A 15,887-nucleotide genomic window follows, 5' to 3' on the forward strand; every position below is an offset into this window, starting at 1 on the left:
AATACTGATACTCATAATGAATGGGTATATGAGTGTACCTCGGCAGTGTTTAGGGACCACTCATGGGTGAGGAGCGCAGAACTAAAACAATTTCATTTTACATACACACAAAAACTTTGCGGTACTAGAACTCGGAAAAAGAATTCATCTAAGGCAGCAAGAACTTTTCTTTTTTGTTTACAGAAAAGATTTCAATGCATAGAAAATCAATCCAGGGTATGCTGTTTATGAGGAAAGTGTGTCATTGACATATATGCAGAAGCATTCCCATTCAAATGACATGGTGACCGTGTTGACTCTAATGGCCGCAATAACAGTGTAAGCACACTCTAATTCTTTAGAATATCAGTCAGGGTGGCGCCATTTGACCAACAGCTGATTGGTCAACCAAAAAATCTATGTGGTCAGATAAAACTCCCCATCGGAAACTGGAAATATATGTTACCGGGACTGGCAGCGGTAAATAGATGTTGCTGAGACGAGCAGCTCTAAATAATTTTATGTTGCTGAGACTGGTATCTGTAAATACTTTCATATTGATGGCCTCATAATACGTTGCCGAGAGGAGTTTCTATTTATAAACTTTTAATTAAACTGAACTGAAGCCATTAATTAGCAAATATTTCGAGGGCGAACTTATATTGATCAAGTGATTCGTTTCCATTCAATATCTTCTGCAGGAGAAGCTAATTGTGTTATTTGATTAAGCTAGTCATTCTCCGCTGCCAGTGACGCCTAGTGCAAGCTGCCTTTGCTTCAATATTGATATAATCTGATCCATTCAAATGTTTACTTAAAACGCCGGTATGATAACATCACAAACATTCTTAAGAGATGAGATATAGGACGGTGCTGCCGACACCATGAGCAAAAAGGTTTTATACCGTGAGCGAAAGCCTTCGGATAGCGAACTGAATTCTAAAATGTAAAATATAAAGGCGATCATGTCAGTAAATGAATGAAAGGAAGCACCGTTCTTGACTTAGTCTGATATTCTTAAAAGCATTGCAGTGATTACCTTTCAGCTATTGCCTGCAGCCTTTGCCTTTCTGAGAGAAATGGAGTTTGGATAAAGAATAGATTTGGGAAGGAAAGGAGTTAGGTGTTGAATGATATCATTGTTCCAATATATTTTACTACATGTATTAATAAAACTTGCTGCAGAAAGATTCAATTTTTTGTAGTCTCAAGTTTGCACAGCTGGTAAGATTTAGGCTTATTGTTCCAGCCATTGTGTTGTCAAGGTTGCCGCTAAAATATTAACACTCTCCTTCTAGCAGACAAGCAAATACGAAGTAAAATTTCAGCACAGTACAGTTTAAGTTAAAGCTTCAGTACAGAAAAGCGTTGCTGATCTAGTGGTAAATCCATAGATGATGCAAATAACTCCCAAGCATTTCTCAATATTCAAGTGCCGATGATAAGGTATCACTACCAACCTCCACAAGATGGTCACCCTCTGCCTTTGTGATATTTTAAATAAAGAATGTAAACTTTATTTCTTTACAATGTTCTATTTATATGCAAAGAGCCCACTATATTTTAATACTACTTCCTAACATTTTTCATTTTTATGCAGTTCTGTATCAAGAACTGTATTATAACATTAGTAATCGTCTCCCTTACAACTTCATACACCAGAACACCATGTCATGATAAGATCCTGATAAACCTCTTTAGTTATAACATTGCAATAAATATTACTAGTAGTTAGTATTTTATAGTATGATAATATGGAGTCGTATACAATGAAATAAGAGGGAATCTATGTACATGCAGAATTACAGCTACAACACTCACACTGAGTATGTTATGCACTACTCGTTATTCATTACTAAATACAACAATATAAAATGCTTTTAGACTATAATTAAAATTGCTTTGGGCAATATGGGCTTTTAGCAAGGTAAATAAAATGTGTATATGCATATAATGTATGGTGCTGTCTTGTAACCCACCTGAGTGAGATTCGCTTTCACAATTTTTAAAGAGTGAGACACACAGAGTAGCAAATTTGTGCCGAAACCTTTACTACCGCATAATAACAGCCAAGTCTGTCTGTTCATCTATCTGTGTAAAGCCACTTTAAGAGCAGGAGAAAAAATGCATGATTTCGGGTATCCTGTTTTGCGGACAAGCGCACTACTAACTGCATCAATGAAACACCTTGCATCATCACAAAATATTTGTGCACATACTGATTACACATGATGATCTATCTCGGCGACGAGACTGCCAGTGTACTGGTAAGAATAGTAGTGTAAAACCTTAATGTCACTTAAAAACTCTCTTTAAAAATTTAGTCTTAAAAGGTTTTACTACAAAGTTGACCTTTTGCTTTCAATTGATGATTCAACATGTGGAAATAATAATGTCATATTATAAGCTGCTAAAAGTGTCAGCCTGTTGCCTTATAGGCAGACACAAGCATGTAATTGTTTGTCATAATTGTACTAATGAGAATGTAAAATAAACTTGATAACATTTCTATTTTATATTAAATAAATGTATGTGGGGAATAGTGACTGGTGGTGACTCACCAGTCACTATTGAAGATTGCACAAACACAAAACAGATCTTTAGTGATTACAGACTACAGAGAAACATCAAGTTGAAAAAGTATAAGTACAGTTAACCTGTTCCAACACTCTAGTTATTATATATAAATAAGTATACAAGTATCTACATGTATATATACATATGTACATGTGTATATATATACATACTAGCTGTGCCACCCGGCGTTGCCCGTGTAATAGAAGAATTTTTGGACAGAAAATTGATTTGTATTTAGCATATTACAACATTTGCCATTCTAACTTTCAAACTACATATCATGAAAAAAGTTTTTTGTTTTATAAACAATGAGAAGAAGTGAGCGTTTTGCCATTAGCCAGTTTAATAATGTGAGTGAACAGCTTCTCGTGACGTTATACTATGACCCACGTCATACGTAAAGCAGTTAGGTATTGCTCTGATATAATGACTTATAATGGCGGGGTAGCAATTTGACTTCCATAGTCTAGTGGGCTAGGCATAAGACTGGTGAACAGCTTGGTCCGAGATCAAATACTCTTCGGTACGGAATATTTATTCCAAGATTTTAAGATCTATAGCCGGATTTCCGGCGGAGTTTGAGAAATATATACAATTTATATGTATACATGTACATGTATATGTATATGTATATATAATGATACAGGTAAGAAAAACAAATACTAGCTCATGGTCCCTGCAAATTTGTTTTGTGTAGCCACAATCTTCCTGTGGCAAGCAGATTTTGGTACTTGTCACATGAAAAACATGTAATATATAAGATACATATAATGAAAAAACATGTAATATATAAGATACATATGATGTATATAATATAGATATAATACATGTAGATATAAAATATATATAAAATATATATCATATGTAGGCCTACATTATATGTATTATATATGCTGTCAAAAGCAGTTCGCAAATAGTAATTTTACGCACGTTACCTTGCTACCAGATTTGTGAGTAGATTTTTGTTTTCAGGCTACCAATTAGACCATGCGTTCATTACGTAGCAAAATTTTAAGGGGTTTTATTGCAAGAGATAAAAAAATTCTTGTTAAAGAAGAAAAACACATGACATGTACCGCAATGGGAGCTGAAGCCACAAATTGAGGGTGGCATGCAATGCCCCCCTTAAGAGTCATTATACATTCCTTAGTTCATTTTTAGGCAGTTATTTCTATCAAAATTAAAATAAATATTAATTGTAGACACCTTTTTATTCTTCTTTGATTTTCTAACTCATTTAAAGAGAGTATCAAGAGCAGAGACGTTGACTTCAAATGCTGACGACTTCAGGCTGTATGTGACTAAAGATATTTAGATTTTTAACATCGTAGAGCTTAAGTTGAAAAATAAAATATAAGCCTGCAGTCCAGCGAATGCTTACACACTTAAGCCTTTATAGCAAAGAGTTTATTTTCACCTTAGAATCAAAAGCTATTGAAACGGCGTAAGCTTACTATAATTTCTATAGCGAGAGCGGTGAAACGTCTCTCTCAGTTCAATATATACGATCAATCATTATTGACTATTACTACACTTAATCCTACGCTAGAATTGAACTACCAACAGGAATAACTGTGGGTGGAGTGTATAACATGTCGAAATAACTTGTATTCTTGAGATATTAGAGCATCATGGCTCAGCGTGTCACTTCTGTATTCGTGTTTTTACTTTTTTGGCAGTTGGCATTGGCTATCAGCTCCCAATGGGCTCAAGGTAAGTGTAAGGATACAAGTAGCTTATGATTTGAGCTATTTAATTTATTTGGGACATATAAAAAAGCAAATCTGAATCATTGCTTTCAACATAAGATAATTTTAAAAACTGATTCTGTTCTTTTTTAAAGTTATACTTTTAACTGGCATTGTGTTAATAGCATGTCTGTCCTTACCTTTAATTCAAGGTCTAACTGACAGGTTTAGGAAATATTAAAAAAAACTTGTTAAAGTTACTTTTTGAAAAAAAATTGTTAAGAAATAAAATGCAAACTACTCTTCTATATGCTGATATCTCAAAAAGCTCTCTTAAGAAATAGAAACCTAGAAATAGAAATTAGTAAGCTATCTCTATTGCCACATTTAAACTTAAATGAACCTACAAATAATCTTAGAAAAAGTAATGATATAAAATTGCAAAAATCATAAGTTTCTCTGAAAATAATAAGGCATTGGAAAATGAATTGCTTAAATTAAATTTCTTCAGAATTTTAAGGTTTTATTCATTTAAATAGTTTTAAAAGCAGCTTCCTGAAATAAACAGACTGCTACCATGACAACAAAATTTAAAGCAATGTAGACAATTATTTACAAAAAGATAAATACAGTTTACATTTTATTTAGCTGTCACGCTGTTTTATTGTTACAGGAGAAATTTCCAATTTGATGGAAGTTGCTGCGAGCAACACTGAAGACACCTTGCTGGATGCATTTTATCTGTCGTCCTTTTTGAGCTTCTGCAAGGAAAACCCAGACGCCTGCAGTGAGATACATCTTGCACGAATGTTGGAGAAAATTTACAAGCACAGTAAAAAGCAAAATGAACGCAACTCGAAGAAGAAACGCCAAAAAAGGTCAAGTGGATTGCTCTTCATGCTTTTTGCTCAAGTGCAAAAACGGGGCTCGAACATTCGTAACTATAACACTTCGAAAGGTTCGCTCGCTAAAAACATGTGAGTCTGAGAGACCTGAACAACTAAAAATGAACGAACTGTCCCACTGGCAATATTTTCGACACTCAAAGACATAATTGATTATATTGTTGTACTGTTTCATGTGTCAAATGCGGATTTTTATCAACTTTATCTGTACAAATATTTATGTGATATTCTGAGACGTAAAACTCGAGTGATATTCAGTATTGTTTATTATTACTTAGCTATAACAAAAATCAACTCTTTGTACATAAAATGGCTATGGGAGCCCAACGGAGTAACTGTTGATGCTTCGTATACTGTGCAATAGACATTATTCAGAATATAATCACGCCTCGGACGCGTGGCTCGATCTCCACATGGTAATTTCTATAATTTGTACTCAACAAACTGTTAAAAAGAATAATAGAAACTGGTACTATTTTATCAAGAACCAATTAGCAGTAAGCTTTTATTGATTCACAGCCAATGAGAGCTATGAATAACCAATTACAGCCGTATTGTTTAGATCGCTTATCTGTTCATCTGCGCTATGCGTCACAATGCGCAATCTGTAGCCAACTGACTGCCGGTTCTCTAGTGCAGCAAAGTAGTAATCTCTCCGAGTCTTACGGTAAAGGGTGTTAAAGTATTTTTTCTTTAGGTAATATTTTTACCATATGAAAAATTAATCACAACTGTTTAAATGAAAATATTGTAAGAAGTGAAAAAGCTGTTCACGAATGAGGTTTTGAACCATGACCCATAGTTTCTCAGCAGCAGATCACAAGCAACATATTTAATCCAGATGCTTTCCTACAGAACAAGAGAGAAATGCATAGCGATTACGCGTTTAAAAACCCAAACAGTTTGTTAGGAGGTCATAAAGAGTTTTAGAAGGAAAGTCTGTTGCATATTTACTAGAACGATTTTTAACTTAAAACATGAGTCAACTCTGTTACCATGACTGTTGAGTTGTTTACTAAAAGACATGGAGTGCCATCTGATCAAAATTTACTCCTAGTTTCTCCAAGAAGTTCACAAGCCCTTACAGAATTGCTGTGAAAAAAGTTTAACCTTTGAGGTTTTTCAGCACAAACATATTATTACATATGTGGCAGTTGTCAATAACATATTAAACCAGAGAGTGATGTTTCACTACTCTATAGAATATACAAAAAGCTTACACTGTTTCAATAGCCTTTGATTCATAGAAGAAAATAAACCCCTTGCTAGAAATTCTTAAATGTGTAATCCTTCTGTGGACTGCAGGTTTTGATTTTTAATATAAAAAACTTCTTTTTCTTATATTTTATTTTTCAACTTAAGCTCTCCGATGTTAAGAAAATCTAAATATCTTTAGTCACATACAGCCTGCAGTTTGTCAGCTTTTGACGTCATCATCCCTGCTCTGGATACATGTGTGTATAATTTACATTCTGCTATACAGTATATAGTTTGCTCTATATGAATGGCAACAGTGAATAATGTGGCAATGTAAATGATTTACAAAAAGGTTAAAGACTTTGAAAATCTTTATTTCTACTGAATACTCACCATATGCGTTAGAAAACAGGTCATGAAAAGGTAACTATACCGAACCAAATATGGTTGTTATTATCAAACGGTCTTTCTAGAGAATATCTCTTTGACAGATCAAACCTACATTCAATCACTTGAACTGTTATCTGCTCTATAGCAGTGTTCGATATGGATGTGACAGCATTAGCAATAAATTTTTTCATTGAAAACAATACCAATTGCAAAATTAAAAAGTTTGAATAGCTGGCAGCAATCAGAAGGAATAAAATATATTTAGAAACAATTTTGAAATTCATAACTTTATTATAAGCTAGTTATTTTTAGTAACGTAAGCAATCGTTTGAGGTGTTTGAGATAACCTGCCAAATGCACTTTAGTTTGAATATGACACACGCGAGCAGGTGCTAGTTCACAGACACCCTGGGTATAACGATAATAATGAAAGGTTTGTTTTGTAAGACAGCCCAAAGAGTCTCCTATGCCGAGAGGTGACATGGTTAAACAAAGCCATTGATCCGTATTGCTGCGAGTGTGATTATAAAGCAAGTGTGTTTTCTTTTCACTGATTAAGCAGAGAGATTAACACAATGTGAGACCTAATGGTAAACACATTTCAATAGGAGCTAGCTAAGATATGCCGTGCCTCGCCATCTCAAGGGCAGCCACCAGTAATTGATGCAGTATTTATATGTTCCGTTTTCAGTGATGCGCTAAGCACATCAGGAGATCTCCATAAAAATGCAAATTAAAACAGCATTTTTGAAAGAACAGTTTTAAAACCTTAATTGCAAAGGTTCAACTTTGGTATTCTTGACGCTGCTTTGAACTTCTGATGACTGACCAATTATTGCTGTTTGTGTAGTTTGACCAGTGCTTCAGTTTATCAATCACCAATTACAAATGATGTTTTTTAGGGCATAGATGTCTGGTATTGACATGAAAATGCATTGACGTACTAGTCTCTCTAAATCTATGGATCGAATCAATCATTTAACCAGAATATAAACTTTGTGTTGACAACTAGTGTGAGCTTCATGGTAAACATGGTTTCCTCTCTATGCTTTGTTCAAATTTTATATCTTAATTATAATAACTAAAAATATGATTTCAATTTTGAGTAAACCTACATCAATTTTGAGTAAATTGATGCACATCCTTTTCATTGCACTGGCATTGACAATAAGACCAAAAACTAAAGTTCTGTACATTACTATAGGTTTGAGAAGATTGTACTTACAGTTGTTGAAACAGTGGTGGTCTGCCAACAAGCCAGCAACTTACATTTCTACCACAAATAATAGGCCTATAGTATTACTGTTCTTTTTATTATTATTATTATTATTGTAATTTTTAGTATGCGATAGAAATGTCAAAATCACAAGATATGTGTTCGAAATATTGAACATTGCTATCATATTCTTTAATGCGGTTCATAGATTAGATATATTCAACATTGATTACATTTGAAGCTTTTGAGATTTGCTGTTATTTTAGCTTTTACCAAGAAGAGTTCTTTGTTAAGAGTCAGCAGGGGCGCGTAGCTAACAATCTCTTGCTGCCATGACAAGCTCAGGCATACAACGTTTATACAACAACAAACAGCTTGTTGCTACCTGAGTAACAGTCACAGAAACAATCCTCAGCTCTAAGCTCATTACGGCAAACTAATGCTTTTGTAAATTTTCAGTGTTGGTTATTCTTGCTCAGTGATACAGTACGATCTGGCAAGCATGACCTGTTTACATTGTGTTTTATTCTGAGGTCTCTGCTCAGTTATTGCACCATAATGCATCCTACTTTCGTTTCTGCGGACTGGTCGAGAAGTAGGGCCAGAGGGAAGAGGGGTTTGGCTACCTTTTATGATTCTTAAAAGCGTTCATGCGGCTGGAGATTGTCACCTCTATTCCCAACACAAGTAATTGGTACAAAGGAAAACACAGGGCACTAGAACTATGCTAGCTAGCTAATGCTTTAATGTTAGCTAGCATTAAAGACTTGTAATTCACCCCTGTTTGGATCAGTTAGTTTGAACCTAGGAACAGCAATGAGAGGTCCTTCACCTCTCTAAGTTGGTCATTTAAATCAGCAGGCTCATACAGCCTAGTAAAGTTTAGTACATATAATGGCTGATTGTCAAATGTGTAGTAATTTTAGTCAATGTATACACTCAGATCTTCTGATGCACCTACGTAAATGTTTCATCCTTGAATGCATATATAATCAATTTTTTAGCTTTTTCTAGCAATTTTTAAAAACTTTTATCAATATTTAGGAGCAAAGAATAGCAACATTCATCTAAGAATTCAGACATTACAATTTTTCAGTCAGTAATGTTGTAAGTGGAGACAAGCTACTGAAGGAAATCACCCACACATATGTTCAGAAGTTGTACATCTTGAATGATTCCAGTAATGGTTGCTTATCGGCACTTGTTGATACTCAAATTATTTGGTTTCGTACATAATAGTAAGGCCAGTATGAAGAAGCAGATTTATCTCACAAAGTGCTATTGATAGCAAAAATAATTACGTATTTCCCACATTTGTGTGTCTTCTGTTTATGTCAGTTGTTTATATTAAAAACTTTGTGATATATTGCTATTATATTGCTATTATATTACTGTTGTACTGCTATTATACAAATATTAATATCATTTAAATATTGCAGTTTTAATAATTGGAAAATCGTGACAAACATCTTTAGCTCATCTGGATGAAAATATGTTTTTGTTGACGCTTCAAGTTGCCTTCTCTTTCCTCAATTACATTTATGGAGCCCTAATAGTTGCCCTTTGCAAACTGAACACCAACAAAATACCAAAAACCATTTACTATGGGTCATTTGAAAAATTTAACAAAACTTTAAATCTTTTACCATGACCCAAGCTGAGGTTCTAACATAATTTACTGCAGAGAGGTGACCTCAACCAGCCAGCTCGGCGTTGTTTAAATCTGAAATGAAAAAGCTTACACTTACGGTTTTAAAGATTGATTATGTGCTTATTTACTGTATGTAGGCTATGCTTGCATCTGAGGCTCTATGCTTTGTTTTACACATTTACTGGTTTCTGACTCTCATAGTTTCATAAACACTTTTCTGGTTACCATCTTTTTACAGCTACAGTGCATGTATTTAGCACTGCAACATAGCTGATCTAGACCTGCGGATATGCAGGAGTTGATTATTTGTTTTAAGCTTATAGTACCAATCACTATATTTTTTAAAACTATTGCGGTATAAATGTGTATTAGTGTAAAAATACAGATAGCTGGAATAAACTTAGAAATGATTTGTCAACTTTATACTTTACAGGGAAAGATATCAAGCTGGTGGATAAAAAGTTTCTTTTCTGACCATTCAGTATACCTTTTAAGAACACCATCTAAAGGTTTTTTGTCCGTAATCGTTTTTGTCTGTATAAACACTTATTACACTCTCCAATAATAAATTCTTATAGTCAGTTTCTCTTTTTCCTCTGTTGTAAAGTCCCAACTTTCAGCCAAGTACCTAGTTGTACAGAATACCTAGTTGTACAGAGTACCTAGTTGTACAGAGTACCTAGTCGTACAGAGTACCTAGTCGTACAGAGTACCTAGTCGTACAGAGTACCTAGTCATACAGAGTACCTAGTCGTACAGAGCACCTAGTCGTACAGAGTACCTAGTCGTACAGAGTATTTAGTCGTACAGAGTACCTAGTTGTACAGAGTATGTAGTTGTGCAGAGTATCTAGTTGTACAGAGTACTTAGTTGTACAGAGTACCTAGTTGTACAGAGTACCTAGTTGTACAGAGTACCTAGTTGAACAGAGTACTTACATTAGTTGAACAGAGTACTTACATTAGTTGTACAGAGTACCTAGTTGTACAGAGTGTATCAGATGAGCATCATAATGCAAATTACTTTCTCTTTTATTATATTCAAAAGCTCAAACCAAGAGTTGTAATTTTTAATTGTGCCAATGAAGTAAAAATGGCAGATGTAACAACCTTCGTTGGCTAAACTTAAAGTGAATGTAACAAAGGACAACTAAGCAATTCTGATTTGTATATCTCAATAATAAAGTTACTTGCTGTTGCTTTTAATAATTATGATGCCGACAGCATATACATCTTCAAATAAAAAATCTACATATATATGTCAGGCTATTTTTAATGCGTGTAAACATACATGTCATTATTGAGTTCACCAGCAAGCCTGCAGTTAGGGTGCTTAAGGATATGCAGCATGAAATGACTTGTGTTTATAATTTTAAAGAAAAAGTGCCAAATGAAATTAAGGCTAAACCAGTCTGGACTAAAACAGTAAACTGATTGCTGTACACTAGGGCAAAGTTACTGAATTTGCCTCTCGCTGTTATTTTATACTAGGTGAATGTCCGGCGTTGCCCGAGTTATAAATCAAGTTTTTGCACAGAAAATTTTCTTCATTTTATTTTAGTCAACATATGCAACATTTATTATTGTAACTTCTAAATGAAGATGTTGGTTTATTTCTGTGTTTAAACCAGTTGACAGCGAAGTTTTAATTTCAAAAACTTTAGCGCTATAAGTGGACAGACGGACAGACAGAATACAGACAAACATTGAGATATTATATATGGATAGTTACAAATACTCTGGTAGTCTAGTGTGCTCTTAGCGATCATCAGATGCACCGCTAAAATCCAAAGAATAACGGTGCGTTTGCATCAGGGTGACTTACCGGAGTTGATTCCACTCCTACAAAGTCGATTTAGTGTAAAACAAAAAACATTTACGAGAACGGCTTTGCCACAGTCACCAATACAATAACGATGAAGTTTTTTACAAAACACACTATGTTTGTCTGTTTTTGAGAGACTACAACACTGAATTCACCAATCACATATCACAATGTTAGTAGCGTCGAAAATACAACTAAATGGAATAAATATTGATGTTGTACTTCATTGGCTAAAAATGTGACCCCCTTTGTCTAGTCAAGTTTGAGTTGGTCTAGCGCAATCTTTGCAAAAACATATTTCAAATCGTAAACGTTTCAGCGATTCCAACCCCAACTCTCTCAGTGGGAACACAACTCCGACAAATGTACCGTACATAAGTATGTTCACAATTATGCCGAAATGCTGCAAATATATTAATTAGTCCAAGTGCTTAAATGTCCGGCTGGTAGCAAAGTGTCAAGAGTTTGAATCCTGTATGAAGCAGACTTTTATTCCATCCTATAACTCTGGTCTCTGACTGGCAGATGGGCGAACAGACAGACACGACTGTTATTATAGTAAAGCTTATAATTACATGGCTTCGTTCAGGTACTTTTTAGCAATTAATTGCACAGACATATGAAGAGGCGAAACTCAATCAATACTGTATTCTTTATGAATAAATACTTCGTTTACTTTTACTTGATGTAATCTATAGCATTTTGTTATTTCACGCCCAAGGAGGTCGCAGACTTCGACGTTGAATTACAATTTCAACACGTTCAAGTCTGTTCTACAATTACGCATAACTTCCTCGAAGAGGTCAAAGCTGCATAAAGAATCCCATTTCTCCCTCGAGGGCCATTGTTGAACGAGCCAAAACACAAGCTCAGTGCAGCTGTTCAATTGTTTACTCGACTGAATATTTAGGTGAGAGAGAGAATTGGAATTATAAGAATGATTAGTCATGCATAATATTAGTGAGTTGATGACTCAAGCCAAGTGTTTATAAAATGAGACAACGCATACTGGTAAACAGTAAACACTTTTTATGCCGTGAGACTGTCTCCTGAATACTAGCCGGCCATGAAACTTTTGTTGTTGTCGAGTCTCTCACAAAACTATCTAAGATAAAATAGTAGAACAACTCCAACCTAAACCAATTGAGTGCATAATCAATTAGCCTTATCTTTGCACTTTGGTACAAACATAATTATAATGCTTCAAATGTAACTGAGGTTATTTTAAACTTTATTGTAGTTGAACAAACTAAACTCTTGTTTGTTTTTTCCAACTCTTGCTTGCACAGGTGTCTATTTGAAGGTTGGGACAAGGTGTATCCTGATAGAACTATTAGCGCTTAATACAGTTAAACCAATACTTATGATATCCTTAGCATAAAATCGTTCAAAAATAAATTCCCAAATCTGAGTCAATATTGATTTGATTTTCTATCCGAAGCAATTTCCATAACACGAAATTTAAAATTCATAAAAATCTCAGTTTGGAAAGTGAATGCGGAGAGGTGGAAAGTTGAAATAAACATAACAAATTTATAAATAGCTAGAATACAAAAGCTAGTTTAAACTTCACACAGCTGAAGTTGCAGTAAGTTGTGCTGCGTGTCTCTATTACCACTTCAATTTGTCAACTATTGCATCCTTTCCTACGTTTCTGCTTTGGAGCTTCAAAGAAAAGTAGCGGTAAAAACCTATTACTATTTATTCTTTGTTCCTAATGTATTTATTTTAAATCTTACTTTACGTCTCCCAATAGTGAATTTGTTTCATTGCTGTTTGTAATTATCTACTTTGCTATAAGCTTTTGGCCAAAACCGAAAAGTGAAATTTTAAACTAAGCTTTATGCCTCAAGGCCAATGTGTGGAAGAATAATTACGATGGAGTTGACAGGCTGGAAAATTGTCAAGAATAGTTTAGCTGCCTTAAAATATCTTACAAATATTGTGAAATAAATTAAGACCTAACCTCATACTATATCATTTTCAATTTTTTATACAACAAACTAATCAGCAATGAGCAGTATAAAAGTTTTAGAACAGTCTAGTGAAATAAGGTTAGTCTTTGTCTGCTTGTTGATAAACAAGCTCAATTTGCTATGATATTTGGTTACAATAGTCAATAGACAAACTGCCTTGACAGCCGTATATTGCCTTGAAAAGTGGGTATTACCAAGTTGTCTGGCAACACCTCTTACTCTCCAGTCAGTTATACAGCAAGCTAGTATAATTATTGACTATCTCCTACTTGTATCAGCTCAGTATGCTGACTCACCCTAACCTGTCAAACATGCGTATACATACACAAATATATATATATATATATAGGACAGATAGCGCAGTTGGTAAGGTATCGGGACCGTGATCATTAGGTCCTCGGTTCAAACCCCAACAACTGCACTTTTCTGGTGGTCCTTAGACAAGACCTTTGCTTGTATAACGTCTACAACCTCTATGATGAGTGCAATAACCAAAGCCATGCCGGCTCGGACGTTGCCCGGTCAAACAAGGTCCGCGCTGCCTGTAGTTGAACCAGGACAAGGCAGTGAAAAATGGGCTACTGGTTCAAAACGGATGAAATGGACTCGGACTGATAACACGGACCTCATGCAGTGCTACTTTATGAGTGAACCTCAAAAGTGGGGCTACTTGGGAAGGATGCGTCAACTGTGGATAAACATGCGCCCTGAATTGCCACTAACCGCTAAGCAACTTGTAGCTCAGAGGAGTAACATAATCAAGCGGCACCTCATATCACAACTTGAGGTAGATGAAATTAGGGAAAAGTTTACCCAAGTAACCTCAACCAACGAGGAGTGCATATCAACACACACTGTCATGGATACACGATCATGTGTTGACTCATGGGCTGAAGAGGACATGCACTTGGACCTTGACCCAAGGGTGAAAGAGCTTGCTGAAAATATCATCTACAAGATGTCAGCTGCTAATGATTATGGAAGCAGGGTACCACTACGAAGAGTTAGCAAGGCCATACCTAAGAAGCTGTTAGAAGACATTAACATGGCACTGGAGTCGATCTCAACTGGATCAATCAGTGAAACTAATGCCTTAATCTACAGTACAGCAACCATCATCTTGGAGGAGATGGATATTAAGCCAATGCCAACAAGGCTTCAAGCCATTCCATCCTGGCAGCTGAGGCTACAAAATAAGATCAAGGACTTGCGCAAGAAAGTTAGTAGGCTCAGTGAGAGATCTAACCACAGTTTGGAGCGTCCAAAAAGGGAAGCCACAATAGAAGCTCTAGAATCTGCCAAACAGCGGCTAGTAGCACTCTCGGCATGACTGAAGCGGTACACCAAAGAGCGAGATAACAAGAGAATGAACAAACTGTTCATCAATAATCCATCTAGAGTGTATTCCCAGTTCAAAGGTGAACTGCAGAGGCCAATGTCTGAGCCTCCCCGATCTAGCACTTCAAAGTTCTGGAAGGACATCTGGGAGAAAGAGACCACTCATAACACCACTGCAAATTGGCTGAAGAGGCTTAAAGAGAACCATCAACACACTGTGGCTCAGCAAGGACTCATCATCAGCAAAGAAGACATCAAGTGCAGAGTGCAGCGTATGAAGAACTGGGCAGCACCTGGCCATGACATGATTCAAGCCTTCTGGTTAAAGAAGTTGACATCACTTCACACTAGAATGGCTAAGCAGATGGAATACCTAATAGAACAAGGTGACCATCCAGAATGGCTGACCAAAGGACGAACTGTGCTTCTGATAAAAGATCCAAAGCAGGGGCCGATTCCCAAAAACTATCGACCAATAACGTGCTTGCCCACCACTTGGAAACTGCTTTCAGGAATAGTTGCAGACAAACTGGAAGAGCACATGAGTCACTATATGACCAGTGCTCAGAAAGGAATTGGGCGCAACACCCGAGGAGCTAAACATCAGTTACTGGTGGATCGGACGGTCTGTCAAGACAGCAGGAGAAGGCAAACCAATCTTGCCATGGCTTGGATCGACTACAGAAAGGCCTATGACTCAATTCCCCATAGTTGGATACTTGAGTGCCTCAGTATGTACAATTTTCACCCTGCTCTTGTGGCATTCATCAAGATGTCAATGACCAAATGGAAGACGGAACTGGAGGCTAATGGCAAAAAGCTGGCGAGTGTACAAATTAAGCGAGGCATCTATCAAGGTGACTCCTTATCACCGCCGCTCTTCTGCATATGCCTAAACCCTCTAAGCAATATGCTGGAGGAGACTCAATATGGGTACCAGTTTAAGAGTGGCACCAAGATAAACCACCTCTTCTACATGGATGACATCAAGCTGTACGCTAACAAAGAAAGGGACGTTGATTCGCTAATACACCTCACTCAGGTATACAGCAAGGACATCGGAATGACCTTCGGTATTGAGAAATGTGGAAGGCTAATTCTTAAGAAAGGCCATTCTATGCTCACAGATGGCCTAAGAATGCCAAA

The 15,887-nt window shown here is 36.0% G+C and overlaps 1 protein-coding gene and 1 long non-coding RNA gene across 2 annotated transcripts in view; one reads left to right on the forward strand and one right to left on the reverse strand.

Moving 5' to 3' along the window:
- LOC137407024 (glutamate receptor 2-like) overlaps nucleotides 1-15,887 on the reverse strand; it is a 52,812-nt gene that overhangs the window by 5,213 nt on the left and 31,712 nt on the right. The gene's annotated exons all lie outside the window — the stretch shown is intronic.
- On the forward strand, nucleotides 4,101-5,561 carry LOC137406004 (uncharacterized). The gene is made up of 2 exons (XR_010979830.1): nucleotides 4,101-4,269; nucleotides 4,918-5,561. It is a non-coding gene; the product is annotated as an uncharacterized lncRNA (long non-coding RNA).

Source organism: Watersipora subatra, chromosome 10 (genome assembly GCF_963576615.1).
Source record: "Watersipora subatra chromosome 10, tzWatSuba1.1, whole genome shotgun sequence".
Classification (NCBI taxonomy): domain Eukaryota; kingdom Metazoa; phylum Bryozoa; class Gymnolaemata; order Cheilostomatida; family Watersiporidae; genus Watersipora; species Watersipora subatra.